The following is an 18,122-nucleotide window of genomic DNA, read 5'->3' on the forward strand; positions in this document are numbered from 1 at the left end:
CACACCGGAAATTGACACAACATTGTAAACTGACTACACTTCAAAAAAAATTACACACACAGGGAAAAGAAACATGAAATGGGTAAATTCGTTGAAAACCACTAACATTTATAGAGAGTAATAAGAATTCCACAAAATCTGTTCCCTCAAGTAGAAGCAAAGTGATTATGTACCAACTTATTTTATGAGGCCAGCATAACATAACACCAAAACCTGACAATGACAGCTCAAAAAAGGAAATTTCTGACAAATACCCCCAGGAATATGGATACACACCCACACAAATTCTCAACAAAATGTAAGTCTGTTCATTTTCTCTGGCTGTTACAACAAATTATTATAAAGTATTACAAATTACAAACTATTGTTAAATTAATAATTACTATTTAGTAGCTTAAAATATCTCAAATTTATTACAGTAATGTTTTGCAGGTCAGTAATCTGACGTCAGTCAAGGTGTCAGCAGGGCTGATTGCTTTTGAGGCCTCACAGTAGAATCTGTTCCCTTTCCCTTTCTGGCTTCCAGAGGATGCTTGCCTGCCTTGCAGTTGGTCCCTTCTTTCATCTTCAAAGTGCATCACATTACTCTCTGCTTCTATCAACTCATGGTCTCTCTGACTCAGTTCCTGTGTCCCTCCTTTTATATTAAGTAAACCCAGAAAATTTATGATAAACTCATCTCAAGATTTTTAACTTAGTTACTTCTGCAAACTCCCTTCTGCATACAAGTTAAATTCGCATATTGTCATAGAAGTGATTAGACATGAACCCCTTCGGGGAACCATAATTTAGCCTACAACAAGAAATCCACAAGAACACCTACCATAAGAATCCACATGAATAGACGATCACCAAGTGGAATTTATTCCAGGAATGCAAGCCTGGTTCAATAGTCAAAAATCAACACTGTAACCTACCCTATGAAAAGTCTAAAGAAGAGAACCCATGTAGTCACATTAATTAATACAGAAAAAGCCTTAAACAAAATTTAACACCCATTCATATAAAAATGCTCAGAAACTAGGAGCGGAAGGGCACTACCTCAACCTAACAAAGAACATCCGCAAAACACCCACATCCCACATCATAATGGTGAAAGAATAAGTGCTTTTCCTGAGTTCGAAAACAATGTTAGGATGTCTGCTCTCTTCTGTCAGTTTGCAACTTAGCACTACAGGTTCTAGTCAGTGCAGTGCAGCAAGAGAGGAAAAGTCATACCGACTAGAAAAGAAGAAATATAATCATCATTATTTACAGAGGACATCATTGTCTGTGGAGAAAACTCCAAGGAATCGATAAGAAAACTCACAATAAATTATAATAAATGGCTTTAGCAAGATCCCAGAATATGATATCCATACATAAACATGAATACACAGCATTAATCATATTTCCATATACTAACAGTGACCTGAGCAATTGGAAACCAAAGTTTAAAACACATACAATAGGTTTCAGTTCAAGGTGGTGCCATGGAAACATCCTGAACTCACCTCCTCCCACAAACACACCAAATCTACAGCTACATGTGGAACAATTTCCTTTGGAAAAGCCTGAGAAATGGTGGAGCAACCCCTTCACATCAGGCAAACCAGAGGGAAACCACAACAAAGCAGGTGGGAAAGGCTGAGACACAGTTTCACCAGAAACCCCACCCCTGGTGTGCACACACTCAGGAGGGAGCTCAAAACATGGAACTTCTCCCTCAGGTGTGAACGGTTTGTACCCCCGCACTGGGGACTCAAACTTTTAAGACTGACAACTGAGAGAAACCCCCAAAGCATCCAACTTGGAAGATGCTCAGGGCACATGCCTGTGAGACCCGCTGGGCTGTGATGAATTCAGGAACCCCTCTTAAAGGGCCTGTGCTCGTGGTCCCAGGGCCAAGTGCAGAAGCAGCCCTTTGCAAAGCACCCAGACTTTGTCTGAAAGAGACTCATTTCCTAACTTTGAAGCATTGGTCTGAGGGGCAGGGGCTGCTGGGCTACTCCACAGGGACTGAGGCTGGTGGTGGTGCCATCTTCCTGCTCTCCCTCTGCCTTAATAAAACCGGCAGGTCCCATCTATTTTTTCTTCCCTTCCCTTTGGGTGCCAACTGCATGCTCCAGCCAGCAGGTGCCATCTTCCCCGCTCTCCCTCTGTCTTGCTGTATTTATTCTTCTTTTTTTGTTCTTCTGCTCCCCTTTATTCAGAAGGTGCCGTCTTTGCAACCTCCCACTGCCTCACTCCAGCCATCTTCGCTCTCTCCCTCTGATGGGCTCCAGAGTGCCAGTATCTGCAAGTGGGGAATGTCTACACACTGATGACCCAGTTTTCATGGCTTCCACTCAGGGGTTGCTCCTTGATCACCTGGTCTTGGAGGCCAGGACCGACTGCATGTCTGGGTCCCATGTGACTGTAACAATTGGAGAGACACTTCTTGGCAGGCTACCACTTTCAGGGCCCTGCACATTAGACTGAGACACACCCCCAGCCTTTATGTGAAAAAAGGTCTTCGTCCTGGCCTTAGAGCTTTGGACTTGGAGGCAGCTTCAGGTTTGGCACACATCAGGAGGCTACTGAGGTGCTCTCAGGGAAGGTAGGCTGGGGATGCCATCATTACACTCTCAGTCTGCCTTGCTACAGCTCACTGACATTTCCCAGAAAGGAGCTTGTACACCTATTTGAAGCCCTGTGATTTGTGACTGTTCTCCAGGGGACACCAGACTTCCTGGCTCTGGGGGCCAGCAGGGCCTACATTTGCAGTCCCAAGACTCAGTATATTTGTATTCTTTAAAAGTTCTTACTGGGAGGTTTGGATTCCAATCAGCCTGAATCTTGGTGCTGACTGAGAGCCTCCCCTTTGGGATACTGACTGGACTTGGCACACCCTCAACTTCTGGGAGCTGGTAAAATAAAATAAGCTGCTTGGATAATCACAGTTTCATTGACAACCAAGCGTAGGCAGGGTTAACTGACAAAGTTCATCTCCCACACAACTCTTCAAGACTGGGAGAGGTGGCTGTTTTACTTAATGCATAGAAACCAACACAGAAAGTCAAGTGAAATGAAGAAACAGAAGACTCTGGACAACATTCCAAATGAAAGAACAAGATAAAACCCCAGAAAAAAAAAAAAACTTAATGAAATGAAGATAAGTACTTTGCCTGATGAAGAATTCAAAGTACACTCACAAAAAAGCCCACTGAACTCAGAAGAAAAATGGATGAACACAGTGAGAACTTCAACAGTTAAAAAATATAAGAAAGTTCCAAACAGAAGTCACAGAACTAAAGAATACAATAATTGAACTTAAAAATACACTAGATGAAGGACAAGAAAGAATCCGTGAACTCAAGGATAGGTGAAGGGAACTCCCTAAAACATAGAAGCAAAAAGGGAAAGGAAGGAAAAAAAAAGGGAAGGCAGCTTACAAGATTAATGGCACAACTTCAAGCAGAATAACACTCTCATTATAGGAGCTCCAGAAGGAGAAGAGAAAAGGGGCAGAAAACATATTTGAAGAAATGAGGTTTGAAAACTTTTCCTAACCTGGGAAAGGAAACAGACACTCAGTTACAGGAAGCCCAGAGAGCTCCAAAGCAGACTGATAACTAGTAAGGGGATTTGCTGAATCAGGAAATTTTGAAACTTCCTACAAACAAAAATCCAGGATCACCAATACCATACAAATATAAAATATCATACGAGGATACTCTGAACAACTATATAGAAACAAATGCATAACCTAGAAGAAATGGACAAGTTTATGGAAATATACAGTCCACCAAGACTGAATCAAGAAAAAGATTATACTGTATAGCACAGGGAAATATATACAAGATTTTATGGTAGCTCACAGAAAAAAATGTGACAATGAATGTATATATATGTTCATGTATAACTGAAAAACTGTTCTCTACACTGGAATTTGACACAACATTGTAAAATGATTATAAATCAATAAAAAAAAGTTAAAAAAAGAGAAATTGACCACTTAAACTAACCAATCACTAGTAATAAAATCAAATTAGCAATAAGAAAAACCTCCCTACAAATAAAGTCCAGACCTGATGGCTTCACTGGAGAATTCTACCAAACATACAAAGAAGAACTCCTATCAGTCCTTCTCAAACTCTTCCAGAAGACTGAAAAAGAGGGAGTACTCCCAAACTCATTCTATGAAGCCACCATCACCCTGATACCAAAACCAGGCAAAGAAACTATTAAAAAAGAAAATCACAGACCAGTATCAATGAACATAGATGCAAACATCCTCAACAAAATATTAGCGAACAGAATCCAACAGCCCATAAAAAAGATCATACACCATGAGCAAGTTGGACTCATCCCAGGGACTCAAGGATGGTTCAACAGAAGCAAATCCATCAATATAATACACCACATCAACAAGAGACAGGACAAAAACCACATGATCATCTCAATAGGTGCAGGAAAAGCATTTGATAAAATTCAACACCCATTTATGATAAAAACTCTTACCAAAGTGGGTGTAGAGGGAACAGATATGAATATAATAAAAACTATTTATGACAACCCTACAGTCAGCTTAGTACTCAATGGTAAAAAACTAAAAACTTTCCCACTAAAATCCGGGGCCATCAAAGTTGTCCACTCTCACCACTCCTATTCAATATAGTCTTGGAAGTCCTAGCCACAGCAATCAAGCAAGAAAAAAAAAATAAAAGGGATCCAAATTGGAAAATGAGAGGTAAAAGTGTCACTATATGCCGATGACATGATACTATAGACAGAAAATCCTAAAAGATCCACACAAAACTACCAGAACTAATCAAAGAACTCAGCAAGGTAGCAGGATGCAAGATTAATGTACAAAAATCAGTTGCACTTATTTACACTAACAATGAATCAACAGGAAAAGAAAGTAAAGAAACAGTCCCTTTCTAAACAGCACCCAAAGTAATAAAATACCTAGAAATAAATCTAACCAAGGAGGTGAGAGACTTATACATGGAGAACTAGAAAACAATGATTAAGGAAATTAAAGAATACTTTAAAAAATGGAAAGATATCCCATGCTCCTGGATTGGAAGAATCAATATTGTTAAAGTGGTCATACTGCCTGAGGTAACATACAGATTTAATGCAACCTCGATCAAATTACCCAGGGCATATTTTACAGAACTAGAACAAATCATAATAAAATTTATATGCAATCACAAAAGACCCAGAATTGCCATAGCAGTACTGAAGAAAAAGAATGAGGCTGGAGACTAACCCTCCCAGACTTCAGACAATACTACAGAGCTACAGTCATCAAAACAGCATGGCATTGGTACAAAAACAGACCTACTGACCAATGGAACAGAATGGAGAGCCCAGAAATGAACCCACAAACTTTTGGTCAATTAATCTTTGACAAAGGAGGCAAGAACATACAATGGAATAAAGACAGTCTCTTCAGCAAATGCTGTTGGGAAAACTGAACAGCAGCATGTAAATCAGTGAAGTGAGAATACTCCCTCACACCATATACAAAAGTAGACTCAAAATCGATTAAAGATTTAAACATAAGACAAGACACAATAAATCTCCTAGAAGAAAACAAGGCAAAACATTATCTCACATATATCTCGGCAATGTTCTCCTAGGGCAGTCTACTCAAGAAATAGAAATAAAAGCAAAAACAAACTAATGGGACCTAATTAAACTTACAAGCTTTTGCCCAGTAAAGGAAAATATAAGCAAAACCAAACAACAACCTATGGAATGGGCTCACTCTAAGCCAGGAATCCACCGTCCATGAGCTGCCTGGGGAATACGTGTTCTATTCACTGAAGTAGCTTAACAGTTAGTATGTGTCCTAGTGCATACCGACACCACTTGCTGAATTAATTAGGAACTGGAAAGCCCAGGTGGAGTTAGCAGCTCTGTCCAGAATTATCTCGTATCAGTGTTTTCACCAAGTGACACAGTAATTTATTTCCTTATCAGTCTGTCTCCTACACCACCTGCAGCATTCCTTAGGGTGGGTGGGAACATGGACCAGGGCCAGGCAGAGAAGATTCTCTAAGTGATAAATCCCACCAGGAAAGGATGTTGCCCTAGACCACACAACCGTGTGACCCAAGTCTAACAGTCTCACTTCTGCAGACTCTGCTTCACACTCCAGGATGATGTCCAAGAGACTGAGGGGAGGGAGGACACTGGTCTCACCAGGCCCGTTCACTTCCAGGGAGTAACAACTAGAGCACTAACCCGAGGCCAAGGGCTCAGCGCTCACCTATGTGTTTTATTCAATCCTCCCAACCCTGAGGTGGTTATCGCTACCCCCTCTCTACAGGAGAAACAAACAAGCTCAGATCACATACAGGTGCCCAGAGCCCACACTCTTTCCCGCTCTACTGTACAGACTCCCAGCCAGAGATCAGGACATGGGCCTCTGACAATCTGGTGTGAAGTCAGTCAGTGGGTGGTGAGTTCTTGGGTGTTTACTGTTAGGCTGCGTAACTTACATGATAGATATGTATCAAATATTAAATATGTTGTAAAGAACGCCACCCAGTTTTGCTGCCACCCCCATACTGCCAGAGACAGGAAAGCAGAAGCACCCGAAAAGCAGCCCAAAGCCGCTCTCCTGCCTAAATGACATTGCCCTCCCCTCTTCTCCTCCCCCCCAGCCCCCATCAGCAGGCCTCAGCGCAGCACAAGAAGAGCCAGGGAAGCAGCACCAAGAGCTACCCTGGTAAGTGTCAGAGGTCAGCGGGAGACACTAGAATACCATCCCCACGTCACTGTGCCACCTTAGAGAGGTACAGCCTTATCAGATGACTCCACCTGGGCCTCACTGCCCAGACCAGTGCTGGACACTAGCCCAAGCTGGATCAGATTCTCTCCCCCAGGAGTCAGAGTGCTCTGAAGACACATAACTCTGGGAAGTGAGGGTCAGCTCTCTTCTGCCAAGTGCATGGGGATGTGGTAAAAGTGAAAAGAGAAGAAACAAAAAACCCAGCTGTGCAGAGATGCAGGGTGCAAGAAAATTCTGTAAATGTATAGAGGGTGGGGAATTGCTGCCTTGATCTAGTTTTTAGTTCCTACCTTCCTACCATCTTTTAGTTCCTACGATCTAGTTTTACATCCATACCTGAAGCTTTAACTGCTCCTTCTGTCTATGCAACACCAAGAGAAATATTCCTGGATCTTAATCACAAACTCCCCAATTTCTACAACCTATTTGCCACAAGTAGTGCCTGAAACACTTTAGCACCCTCCCCTATCTTTCACTCAGCTAGCTCTAAGTCATTCTCCAGGTCCCAGCTTAAACAACACTTCCTCCAGGAAGCCAGCCCAGACTAGCCCTCAAAGCTTTGCTCCACTTTTTATGGGTATAAAGGGTAGCACTCTGCACCTCATCATTCAATAAATGTGATTACTTTCCTGTTAGACTGTAAACACTAAAAAAGGAAAAACCACTTCGATCCTACTGCTTAGCACACAGGTCAGGTACACGCTCAGTAACATTACTAAATGAATGAAAATCAAGAAACTGGTGGAGGTACGTAGGAGGAGTGAGAAGGATCAACACTGATAAACACCCTTCTGATAAAAATGAAGCTGCTTTGACCCTACCTTCCTCACCCCTTCCAAGTTTCTGCTTCCTCCCTCTTCCAACCCCACAACAGGCCCAAGTTTGCCATGACAATCATCATGTTATACTTTGGTGCCAGTACATTCAGGAACCCAGGCTGGAAAAAGCATGTTTCCAGGTAACTTGTGACAAGAGAGGAAAGTCTACAGTACTTTAGGGAAAAAAAGAATAATGACAGGTTTTGAGGTCTAGACAAATCCTAGTTTTACTATGCAGTTACTGTCTATGAACCCTGGACAAGTTGCCTGAGGCCTGGTTTCCTCATCTGTACAGTGGAAAAAAAAAAAAAACCTCAAAGGTGAGGATGAAAATGATTCTGAAACCATAGCACTGAAGGCAAGCTTACAACTAATGTTAGTCAGCTTGTCATGGTGAAGTCCACACAGACCTCACCTCTACACCCCAGCCCCAGCTCCTACCAGCCACGGATGGGTTCAGAGCCCAGAGCCTGCCCTAAGACCGAGCATCTGAGAGACCCTGGAGACCATCTATCCTGTTGGCTTTCCAATGTATGGGAGCCTCAAGAAGTGAAAGAGAAAAGACAAGCAAAAAGGAAGAAACAGTATCTCAGGGTCAGGCAGGTGAGCAGGGAGAGCAGGATGGATGTGTGGTGGGGTAGCTTGAGATGTTTTTTGGGGAATCACGTGATTTTTACTTAACAGATACTTAAGTGCGAGCAAGGTGAGGAATAAACTATACATAGTTCCTGGGAACCTCAACTAGGATGCTTTTCATTAAAGCATTTTTATTAATAATTGAGAATTGAAAACATACAAATTAAATTCATCAGAATGGCATATATATTATCGCTAACCACCAGGAGCACATTATTAGGGATGTTACTAATATGAAAATGAATTTTCTTTGCATTTTAATGCACTCAAAACTGTTCAGAAACTCTGGGTTTTCTGTTGCTCATGTAAGATGGTCTCCTCCCATCTTAGAGCTCCAAAAACCATACAAGAGACTTCTTTATTAAAAGTCAAATTAACAGCTAAACCAGCACAACTAGGAATCTGGTCTGGAGCCTCTGTGGATGACTTATATCATTCCTGGTCCTGCTTTTGAAACAGGTGGTACCAATACCCAGCAAAGTCCCAGGGAGGGATGGAAGGGAGGGCTAGAGCTGAAAGTAATAAGGACAAGTTGATGGAGGAGATGAATCTCAGAGGAAGGCAGGACCTGACTAGGGTCCAGCCCTTCTTGGGGATGGGCTGGAGGGAAACAGCACTGGCATCTAAACAGGATGCTCCTCTGGTGCAGGGACTGAATGTGCTGCACGCAAACTGCATGCAGGTCGTTTGGCACGTCCGCCTCTACCACATACACACCAGAGGCCAATAACACCTACAATCAATGCAACAACAAAAAGCGAAACATAGCCCACATACATTTCAATGCCCCTGGAGACTGGATAAGAATCACACAAGCTGAGTAGTAGCCCTAAATAAGTAGAAAGAAGAGACAAGTACAGTGGGTAGAAAGTCAAAGAGAGACAAAGAGGGAAACACAAAATCTGATGAGGAACCAGCAGGAAAAGGGCATCCTTCGGGGACCTACCAAATCAAGTCCCAACTGCTTAGGAAACAAAGCCTCTCAGAACTCGGCCCCACCCATCCCAGCTGCCTCCACTCCAGCTTTCTCCCCAAGGCACCCACGCACAGCCTCACTTCTCAGACAACTCCTGGTTTTCCAGACCGGTTGTGCCATGTTCAGACTTCTGTGCCTCGGTGTGTGCACTCTCCTCTACCCAGAGTGCACGTCTCACGGCAAACTCCCAGTCAGACACCAACACCCAGCGCGAAGGTTTGTGAAGCCAGACATGGACAGCCGCATGCCACTCAGGCCTTTGTCACCCACAGCACTCTACAGGGGCTTCTGTGTTCCTGCCCAACTGCACCCCACTGTCTGGAACAAGAGCTACTGAAGGGCAGGTGCCACGTGAGCCCTTGCAGAGAACTGGTGCTGAATGAATTCTAAGTGAGCGACCTTGCATGAAAGGTTTTTAAAAGGCTAAAAAGCAAACCATGGGAAAAGCAGACAATAGATATTTTCTGCTATTGAAAGCATGCATTTTCTCAACTCTAATCTTTGGCTGAGTATCACTTAGGAAGCAGACACAGATGCTCTACCACTTCCTAGTTAGGTATCTGTGGGCAAATTAAGTAACCTCGCTGTGTCTCAGACTCCCAATTACTGAAAGGAACCACCCCTGCAGTGTGGTTAAGAGGACTGATGAACATATACTTTAAAAAATACCAGAAAACATTGACTAAATGGTAGTTCTTACCAGCCTGCTGTGATCACAGAAACATTAACAGGACCAGATACTGCGCCATCAGGAATATGAGCAAGACAAAATTTTTGGTAAAACTACGTTTTTTTGAGGAGAGCTGAAAGTCAACAAATCCAACAGCTTGTCTTCCAGCTGCACCCTGCTCTCTACAGTCCTCAGGACCGATCCCTAGTGACCACTATGTCCCCGGCTCCTCCGACAATGCAGACTACCCGGTCTCTGGTCTCCGACCACACCTCCTCCTCCTCTTCTGTAGCTTGCACACTAAGGACACCTAAAGTCAGGCATTCCTTCAGCTCAGCTCACACATTTTTTCTCATCTTATCCCCTCTCAAGCCTTCAATTATCATCTCTATGGAGATGACCCCAAGACCTCTCAGTCACATTCAGAAAATGTTTCAAGCTGAATTTATCCAACACAGATGGTTATCTTAATTAGATGATGAAACATACAGCTTCAACTTCTCTCTTTCATATCAATTTTTTCCTTTTCTCCGGAGTCTTATACATCTCACCAGTCCTAAGCTTCCTCTTCCTTTGCCCACCTCTTAAAACTACTTGCTTGCCAAGGCTTCTTTGGTTTTTCTGTTCTGTCTCACTGGTTCCTAACTTCTCTGGGATAATGAACCCTTTGAAAATATACTGAATGATATGGATTGTTTACTAAAAAGATAAACACAGAATGTATGTAAGCAATTTCACCTAACCAATGATCTCAAATAAGAATCTGTGTTGCTGTACACCAGACTGCCACTTACACAAATTTCCATCTCCAGATTCTACATCCCTCTTATTTTCAGGATGCCTTGCGGATACAACCTAAAGGACCTACTTGCATCATAAACTTAAGAAGTCCAAACCAGAACTCACTATTTCTCCTTAACAAACCTCCTCTGCCTACAGTATTCCTCCCCTAATAATGGCACCACCATGTCCCCAAGCTAGACGCCTTGCAATTAACAACCTTCCCCATACCACATCACCAGGCCCTATCTCAGAATCTCTCCCAAATCCAATACCCAACTCTTAAGCCTCTTACCCTGTAAGACCTCATCATCCTTTGCCTCCCATACCGGCCATGATGAAAAGTCCACCACTCCTCTGACAAGAGCCCATTATTGACTCTAACATCTCCATTTTCCACACTGCTACATCACTTCACCTTTAGAAGGTCACAAGCCAAGCTGATTCCCTGCCTCAGTTTTCTCCTGTCATTTCCACTAGTGTTGATCTACAGTCTCCCAAAATTACAAAACTGATCATGTGCCTGCCTCTTTTCAAAAACTCTGATGCTTCTCCATTACACAAATATAAAATCAAACTCCATTCTGTCTACAGAGTCCTCCACAATTTGCCACCTAAGTTCTTTTCCAGGATTGGATTCTGTAGCTTAGATTGTCACTCGCACCTATTATCTTTCTATCAAAATCACACCACTAAGAAAGGCTCAATTCAAACTCCACTCTTCATATCCCCTACTTAATGTTTAGGAAAGGACTTTGCATGGAAAAGGCAAAATTCCTAATGAACAGATTCAGAAAATTAAACAAAATTGTTTTCTTCCTTAAAATTAAAGTCCTTCTGGAAACATTAAGCTTTTTAAAATATCAGTTCTTCAAATATTATTAATATTTCAATCAAGAAATCCTTCAAAAACCCAGCATTGATAACCAACATTTACTAAATACTAATAATGCACAATGTAGATTAAACTCTCATATGAAGTATCATCAACCTGAAGATAAAAAGCTATAATCTAGATGCAGGATTCTAATTCCAATAATATTTGTACTTGGATTTTACTTAAGAAAGGAAAACAAAATACAGTAAGTGGACTTGACATTTGAGACTTAAGTCACGTAAGTCCACAGCTGAGATTGAAAGTTACCAGATCTAAATCATCTTCAGGCTAGGAAAAATTCTCATCACTTAAAAAAAACAAAAACAAAAACACTAACTTTTGACTGAGATGTCATAAAATTAGACTTTTTCAGCACACATTAAAGCATTAATTTTTTCTAAGGGCCCAAGGATGTGACGGGCAATTCCAAGCCCCTCACAATGAGACCTGGTGACCAGCACACATACCAGCAGGTGCACAGCAATCAGACCTACACCAGGTAAGTGATGTTGTGGGCAGTACTGTCTTTCTGTTACCTTCTAGGACCTTGTTTCTTTTAGGCCTGACCTAATTTAATTCCTTATAGCTCCTAACCTACTGAGTTCACGAGAATCTTCACAACTGTGTACTGTGAAGCACTCTGCTCCTGAAGAGAATGCAAATATTCAAGTATTTTTTTAAAGAATATTAACTAGTGTTTTTACCTAGCTAGCATACGTGGTAAAATATTCCCTCTATGTATTTCTAAAATTATGACCATTCAAATTTGAACACGTTTCTGAAATAAATTTGCTTGTAAGGGTAAAATATGCTAAAATTTCAAAATTATTAATAATACTAATTAAGGAAAATAGGGAGTAATGAAAAGAGCTCTGGCAACTGAAACAGGATCTCAGGCTACAATCTCAAGTCTGACTGTTTAGTTGTGCGACCTTAGGAACTGGCTTCACCTTAAAACACTTTGTTATCTGAAATAGAGCTAGCACTGCCCTTCCCTCTCTGCAGGTGGCTGTTCAGGTAACATGAGATAAGGTACACAGCACAGTACCTGACACGAAGTGTTCACAGTCTGCTTCCTTCATTCAACAAAAAAGACACACTCACATGAAGGTTTATGTGTAAGGAAGCCTACAACTCCACAAGACTCCATCAGCACAAAATACCACAGGTAGTTGGTTCTAATAAAAGTAAGAAAAAAAAAAAAAACCCACCATCACCTCCATCTCACGAACAATTCTGAGGGATCTGGAGCCAGACGAGGGAGCCTGCATGTGGTTCTGCAAGAACTCCATCAGGGCGACATACACACTGGCCACTAAAGCTTTAACAGGAAAAGTCCACAGTCATTGTGCTAAAACCTCTGGATGTCTTTATGCTAGTACGAGAGCTGAAACGGGGTATAAAGGGGGAAAAGTCAAATTAGGGCCAACTCCAAAAGACTCCTTAAATAAATCACAACAGCGATGCTGACTTATCCTTCCTGAAACGCGAACAGTACCATGCCCAAACCCATTTAAACACTTCAAGATGAAGACATTCCAAACCCACACTGGTGCCACTTCATGCCTTTTAGAAAGCCTGCGCAGGACAGCACCCCGGCACCACGGAAGGTGCTGAACCAAAGCCGACCGCGGAAAAGGCAGGGGAGGGGGGAAAACAAGACGATGACTTCGAGGTTGTGCACACCCGCCGCTGAGAACCGCTTTCCAGACCACAGCCGCCTCCTCAAGCATCTGAAGTAATTCACGGCTTCACTATGGGGACGTCAAAGGAAGGCCGCTAGGCGAGCACCCTGGGGTGGGGGTCCGTTCCCGTCCTGAGGTCCCGGGGTCCCTGGGTCCCGGCCTCCGACCCCCGCGCCCCTCCCCCACTGCGTGCGCCATCGAGGGCCGCCCGGGAAGCGCTGCGAGTAACGCCCCCGGCCGAGCGGCCCAACCCCGCCCGAGACCCCCGGCGCCCGGACGACGGGGCAGCCCGGCTGCGGTCCGGCCAGGGTCGGTGTCGCTGGTCGGGGCCGGCGCAACGGCCGCATTAGGCGAGGTCAAGCGGGAAGCCGGCGGTCGCGGCCGGCACGCGGGACACGGACACTCACCACACCACGCAGTAGGAGCCCTCGCGGATGAGGCTGCTGGAGCGCGGCCCCACGTCGAACACCTGCCCGCGGACCAGCTTGGGGCCCGCGCCTGCCGCCGTCTCCACTGCTGCCGCCGTGCTGGGCTCAACACTCCGCGGCCGCCGCCCGGCCCACGCCGCTCCTCCCGGAGGGACCGCGCCGCCGCCGCCACCACAGCAGCAGCCTCAGGGGAGCTGCCGGGCGTCGGAACGGCCAGACGCTCGGACCAACTGCCAGCTGCCGCTTCCCTGCCTGACCAACGGGCGGGCCGGTAGGCGGAGGGAGGGGCGCAGCTCAGGAGGGCTCTGGGGCGGGGCCGGGAAGCGCGCGCGCGGATTGGCTCCTGTGGTCTGGGGGCGGGGCTGCGCCTCAGAATGGAGACAGGCTATGTGAACTGCTGTCCACGTAATTTGTTTTCAATTTTTTTTCTATGAGGAATTATTTTGCTGTGAACATTTGTAAGCCAGTTTTTTTGGGATCTAGGTTTTATTTCTCACAGCTGCATACCTGAGATTGTCATGGCTGGGTTATAAGGAAACTCTGTGGGTGGCCTTTTTAGAAACTCCAGGCTGTTTCCAAAGTGGCTGCACCGTTTTACATATTTCCACTAGTAGATTATGAGAGTTCCAATTTATCTCTACATTATAGCCAACACCTGTTATCGTCTATCTTTTTGATGATAGTCATCCTCGTGGTTCTGAAGTGGCATCTCCTTGTGGTTTTGGATTGCGCTTCCCTGATATTGAGCTTCTTTCGTATGATTGTTGGCCATTTGTATATCTTCTTTGGAGCAGTATGTATTAGCAATTATGTATTCTAGATAAAATGCTCTTTTCAGAAATATGATTTGGAAAAAAAAAATTCTCTCATTCTGTGGGTTGTCCATTACTTTCTTGAGAATGTCCTGCCCCAGGGCCTGGCATTAGCTCTTCCCTCTGCGTTGAATCCTCCCTGGACACATACGTGGTGGTCTCCCTCCTTCCTTCAGGTCTCAGCTCAAATGCCTGCTTGTCAGTAAGATCTCCTAGGATCCCTTGTAGTGATCACCCAGTAAGAACAATGATGACAGTCCCATGCATCACCATCCTTTCCACCTCCCTGCCTCATTTCCCTTCAAGCTTTTATTACCATTTCCATGTAAAGTACAGTCTTTTGTGAATTGTCTAATTCTTAACTGAATTGGAATTTCAGAAAGGATTTTTTTAACCAGTTTGTTACTGCTTTATCCCAAATGTAATTCACTTTACATAATGCAGTATGAATGCAAATGAAAGAATGAATTGCATGAGAATCAATAATATATTTCACTTTATTTTAATAAACCTATAACTTTTTCCAAATCTGCATGTGAATGTATATGCCAGCATAGTTCAGTCATTCTTTAGTTGGCTGATATAAAACTAATTTCTTCATTTTTCATGGGAAGTAACCTTTGGCTTTGGAAGATTTAATAGAAAATAATGGAGGAAAAGCTAAAATAAATAAGTAACTACTTAATAAAGACTTAAATGTGGCTACCAGTGGTGCAACTTGAACTGATTGAAGCTTGAGGATGGGTAGTTACTGGGAAGCATCATATTCTGCCACTGTGTCTCCCCTCTGAGTGTGAGGGAGTTTGCATGTCCATGGATGCATGTGTGACCAGTCTGGGAGGTCACAGTTCTGGAAGGCTTGTCAGTATCAGCTTCTGCTCTTTCCTGGCCTGGCCTTGTGTAGATTGACAATCAGGTTCAGTCCTTGGGAGTTTACTGGGAGTGTCTGTCTTTCCCTGGGACACAACTGGGAGAAAGCCACTGGCTCTCCCGTGGACGACAGAACTGGGATGTGGGGGTCACCAAAGGACATTTCCTGCATACTCAAAATTCAGATTATGAAGGAAGAATCATATAAGAATCTGCTCCAGTTATTCATTATACATTGTGCCACAGATCATATTTCTGGTATTTGCGGGCAGGATCCAAGTCTAGCTTGGGTCTCAAATGCCTGTACTTCTTCCCAGGATTTGGCTCTTCCCCCTCAGCTGTACATTTGGCTCTTCCTGGCTGTGTCCTGGTGAGGGTCCTCAGTGAGGACCTTTTCTTATTTTGTATCCTGAAGCAAGAGCCAAGACATTGCAAATTATGGACTGTGTTAATATTTTCTCCAACACCTCCATAGTGTAATGGAAATAAAAGCAAAAATAAGCAAGTGGGACCTAATTAAACTTAAAAGATTATGTACAGCAAATGAATCCAAAAACAAAATGAAAAGACAGTGTACAGAATGGGAGAACACATTTGCAAATGATGAGACTGACAAGGGATTAAATTTCAAAATATACAAACAGCACATATAACATGATTTAAAAGAAAACAACCAACCCAATAAAAAATGGGCAGAAAATCTAAATAGACATTTCTCTAGGAAGACAGACAGCTGGCCAACAGGTACATAAAAAGATGCTCAATATCACTGATTATCAGAAATTCAAATCAAAACTACAATGAGATACCACTTCACATCAGTCAGAATGGCCATCCTTAAAAAGTCTACAAAGAATAAATGCTGGGGAGAGTATGGAGAAAAAGGGGACCCTCCTACACTGTTGTGGGTAATGTAAACTGGTGCAGCCAATATGTAGAATAATATGGAAGTTCCCCCAAAAAACTAAAAAGAGAGTTACTGTATGATTGAGCAATTCCACTCCTGGACATATATTTGAGTAAAACCATAACATGAAAAGATGTATGCACCCCAGTGATCCTAGCCGCACTATTTACAATAACCAAGATATGGAAGCAGGATAAATGTCCATGAACAGATGACTAGATAAAGAAGATGTGGTATATAAATACACAATGGAATATGACTCAGCCATTAAAAAATGAGATTACACCTTTTGCAGCAACATGAATAGACCTAGAGATTATTATGTTAAGTGAATTACATCTGACAGAGACAGACAAATGCCATATATCATATATATGTGATATCAAAAAATAATGACAAAAATGAAATTTTTTACAAACTAGAGTTGAACTCACAGACATAGCAAATAAACTATGGTTACCAAATGGGAAAGTGTTGAGGGGAGGGATAAACTGGGAGTTTTCAAAGTTTCAACATTATTAAGACTTAATTCTTGATGGACCTTGCTGTCTTCTATGTAAATTTAAAATAAGTGGTTAAGTTTATTAAAAAATCCTGATGCTGTTCAATTTATTAAATTTGTAAATGATATTGAGGACTATAAGTATTATAATAATATTATCCAAGATCTCCGTTATGAAATATCTCCGTTTGCTCAGATCATCTTTTATGTGTTTTTAATAGAGTTTTAGAGTTTCAGACTTCTTTAAAGAAGGTTTGTGTTTTCTTTGCTGAGCTAGTTTCTAGGTACTTCATATGCTTCATTGCTAATGGGAATGGTATTTTATTTTTGTATTATTTCTAGTTATTTTGAGGGTAAAGAAATGTTTTCAGTGTCTTTCAGTTGTAAGAATTATATGATCTCCCTTATAAATATTTTTAAACCTAAAGTTTAGTTAATAATACCTATACTTCATAGTTAAAAGAGTCTAACACTAACTGAGATGTTAGGGATTTCTCCCCACACCAGTGAGCAATTCTCTGTGACACCAGCTGGGTGTTTACAATTCAACTCAATTCAGACAGTGTTTACCTGGAGATCGTGTTGGATCCCGCAGATGAAGGGCTCAGTCCTGCAAGACTGCCCGCTCTCATATACCAATCAAAAGTTGTGACTGAGCAGCTTATAGGTTCCAACAGTCCCCTCCATGGGTTTCATTAATTCTCTAGAGAAGCTCATAGGACTCAGAGAAACATTTTAATCACCAGATTACCATTTTATTATACAATGATATAACTCAGGAATACTTAAATGGAAGAAATGCACAGGGCAAGGTATGGGGAATGGGTGTGGAGCTCCTGTGTGCCACTCTCCCTGAATCTCCGCATGTTCACTGACCCAGAAGCTCTCTGAAACTCAACCTTCTGGGTTTTTATGGAGGCTTCATTACACAGTCTTGACTGATGAAATCATTGCCATTGATGATTGAACTCAGTCACCAGCTCTTCTCTCCTCTCCCTGGAGGTCGGGGGTGGGACTGAAATTTCCAACTCTCTAATGACTCGGTTGGTTCTCCTGACCACCAACCCCATCCTTAGATGCTATCTGCAAGTCACCGCATTAACATAAACTCAGGTGTAGCTTGTTATGAATATCAAGACACCTTTTTTACTTCAATCACTTATGAAATTCCAAAGGTTTAGGAGATCTGTTCCAGAAATTGGTCAAAGACCAAACACATATTTCTTATTATAAATCACAATATCACAATAGTCATATAGGATTTTAAAAGCAAAATTTTTATTTGTTTACAGCAAAATAATTAAAACAATCAGAGGAGAAGTTAGTATACACTTTGTAGAATCTTTTGAAATTACTGTGGCTTTCTTTTTGACCTTATGTAGGATCAGTTTT

The 18,122-nt window shown here is 42.6% G+C and overlaps 2 pseudogenes; one reads left to right on the forward strand and one right to left on the reverse strand.

Moving 5' to 3' along the window:
* The window catches only part of LOC141579016 (cyclic AMP-dependent transcription factor ATF-5 pseudogene), a 77,083-nt pseudogene extending 63,179 nt beyond the window's left edge, over positions 1–13,904 (reverse strand).
* The window catches only part of LOC105076666 (formin-2-like), a 79,047-nt pseudogene continuing 74,570 nt past the window's right edge, over positions 13,646–18,122 (forward strand).

Source organism: Camelus bactrianus, chromosome 11, assembly GCF_048773025.1.
Source record: "Camelus bactrianus isolate YW-2024 breed Bactrian camel chromosome 11, ASM4877302v1, whole genome shotgun sequence".
In the NCBI taxonomy this organism is placed as follows: Eukaryota; Metazoa; Chordata; class Mammalia; order Artiodactyla; family Camelidae; genus Camelus; species Camelus bactrianus.